The sequence below is a fragment of the Sinocyclocheilus rhinocerous genome, unplaced genomic scaffold (genome assembly GCF_001515625.1).
Source record: "Sinocyclocheilus rhinocerous isolate Xijiao unplaced genomic scaffold, SAMN03320098_v1.1 scaffold671, whole genome shotgun sequence".
In the NCBI taxonomy this organism is placed as follows: domain Eukaryota; kingdom Metazoa; phylum Chordata; class Actinopteri; order Cypriniformes; family Cyprinidae; genus Sinocyclocheilus; species Sinocyclocheilus rhinocerous.
Genome location: NW_015625021.1, coordinates 140,046 through 142,813, shown reverse-complemented (window position 1 = coordinate 142,813; position 2,768 = coordinate 140,046). Strand labels below are relative to the sequence as shown.

The 2,768-nt window shown below is 35.5% G+C and overlaps 1 long non-coding RNA gene across 1 annotated transcript in view; it reads left to right on the top strand.

The window, feature by feature from the left end:
- Nucleotides 1-1,176, top strand: part of LOC107747098 (uncharacterized) — a 20,655-nt gene extending 19,479 nt beyond the window's left edge. The window contains exon 3 of the long non-coding RNA XR_001640763.1: nucleotides 921-1,176. This is a non-coding gene — a long non-coding RNA (uncharacterized LOC107747098). The remainder of the gene's footprint in view (nucleotides 1-920) is intronic.
- Nucleotides 1,177-2,768: the final 1,592 nt, after the last annotated feature.

The window sequence follows — 2,768 nt, the reverse complement described above, 5'->3', positions numbered from 1 at the left end:
GTGCCAATAATTCTGACCACGACTGTATATATATATATATTTTTTTTTTTTTTTCTCTCTCACAAACTAAACGAGCACATTTCATTACGCACTTTATTATTCAATGTGGTAAATCAGTGATTTGATTACTGTACAATTGAGGTGCATTGTTATCTCTGAACATGTAATTTACACTATATACAGTATTATACAGTAGGGACTGGATCACGTACATGGAACTATGGCACAAGCTTTTTGTAATGATTGTGTTGGCATGGCACATCTGATTTGGAAGGGCACCATGTGTTGCAAAATCCTGCCCTATGGCCCTGTGCAGGTACAAACCTCACTGTTCTCCCCTGCCATGATTAAAGAGCAGCTCAGCTAATGTTCAGCCTTCGGGTAAAAGTCGTCTCTCCGATCTGAAATTTTAAGACACCAGACGAGTGATGTTTAGAGTGTCGTATACTAAACATACACATCTGACTATTAACCTGTCGAGGGCCATTCTTTGGCACTAAACTAATACAGATCCCTGCTGACATTCATGATATATTTACCACTTCATCTCAAAGACGAAAGCTTGACATTCTGGAGTGAATCTAAGAGAGGATGGTCCAGTTTTCCTAGTCTCAGAGTATGAATATGTAAAAAAAAAAAAAAAAAAACACTACATTCTAGGAAATACCTAGCGTTTTTTTTTGTGCATTTAATAGTATTATTTGTTTGATTATTATTACATTTATTTGTTAATGTTTTTTTATATTCCATTAAGGTGTTAGAAACATTTGTTCTTTTCAACAACACAATTACATTTTGTGTATGTATATAGATAGGTAATTTACCATGATTACAGCAGTAAATGACTGTCACCCTTGGCTCAGGACTCATTTACATGCTGATGTAAAATGGAAACATAAATATGGACAATATCTGGTAAGACTTTTGAGTAAATTAGCTGGGTCTTATGAACAAATGGCCTTTAATCTTGTACTTGCGTCACAGATCAGCCTTAATCAACCTGATAAAAGCACTAAGTGTTGTTTGGTTCTATATAAACAACCATTTCCTTAAGTCTGGAATTTCAACAAGCTTTTACAATTAATTTTTTTTCAATGTTGTCAATTTTCGATTTCAAGAAAATTATTTGTGTAAGTGCATTTATGACCTTCTGAAATTTATAGCATGTGGTCAAATCCCCGAAAAAACTTTTTGTTTTGTTTTACTTTTTACAAATCCTGTTCTAATTTTGATGTACAAAGTTACGTGTTAAAGTGTCAAGTGTGTGGTATAATTAATAAATAACAATGTATTTGTATTGGTAACATTTTTTGCATTTATCCTTTTACACATTCATCTTCCATGTGTGAAATTACATTTGCGTTCTTGTTTTATCCATCTGCTATGTTGTGTCTGTTACAGTGTGGTCTAAATAAAAATACACAAAAATGTGTCATTCTTATTTTTTTCACTGATGTACCAAAATGATGTTTTTCCTTGCAGCAACAGTGTCTTACTAATTATGATGGACTATTGTTTTTGCTGTGTGCAAACCAGAACTTTATAGATTCTATAAAGATTCCCCCTCCATAGCCGGGTGCTTAGAATCGTCCTATGCGATTTATTTCCCAGCAGTTTACCTCCACAGACATAACCAACTGTTTTTGTAACTCGTGTGTTTTTAACGTAGACTTGTGTGTGAATGAGAACTTCGTTTAGTACTCACATGCTGTGACAGCAGCTTTCTGTCCATGTGCACTCAGAAAACCTTATATCAGAAGTTTAAACTAATATGGTTTAAAACACATGATTTCAGCGCGATAAACATGATAATCAGAACCAAAACGTTTTTTAGCAGGTACGAGCTGTAATGGCGCAGCTCGATTCTGGAAAAGGGGGCGGGGAGCAGCAGCTCATTTACATTTAAAGAGACAGGTACGAAAAACATTGTGTTTCTGCTTCCACTCAAAATAGGCATTTTGAAAATGATATAATAAATTATCTGTGGGGTATTTTGAGCTGAAATTTCACAGACACATCCTGGGGACACCAGAGCCTTATATTACATATTGTAAAAAGGGGCATAATATGTCACCTTTAAATCAGCTCTGTGTGTCTCTATTTATGTAAGTTTATCTGTCTAACCACAGCAAAAATCCCACATAGACTTCCTTCTATTTATGACACAATGACCATTGTCCATCCAACTTCACAGCACGGCTACATAGTAAGATCAGTCAGGTTGTTTGACTTTCACGTTGGGAATAGCAAACAAATTCAGGCCGTAAATATACAGTGTGTGTGTAATTAATGATTAGACTTTAATCCCCGCAGCAGCCTGCGACACAGTGCTTCAATTGTCCTAGAAAACCTCCATACATCCACACAGCCAGATGTAATAACAAACAGCTCTTCTCTCATAAAACACACAGCTAAACGATCCAACCTTTATCCTCAGCACTGCAATCAGCGGCCCTCCACGCCCTCAACACCGTTAATAATTCACCAGGGCCAAGCGCCCAACTGCTGAGATAAAACATACAATCAGTCTGGAATAAAGACATATAGTCTGACCAACAGCTTCTGCATTTATCAAAACTAGCTAATTCTGTTATTTACAGCAAAAATAAAGCAGCAATCTTATCAAACAGCTTCAAACAAAGAGGTAAAATGCTTAAAACTAAATAATTAAGCATACACTATGCAAATGTAAATGCTTATAGCTATGCAAACTCAATTTCACAATTAAATTTTTCTTTTAGGTAAACTAGTACTGACACAGCACAGCA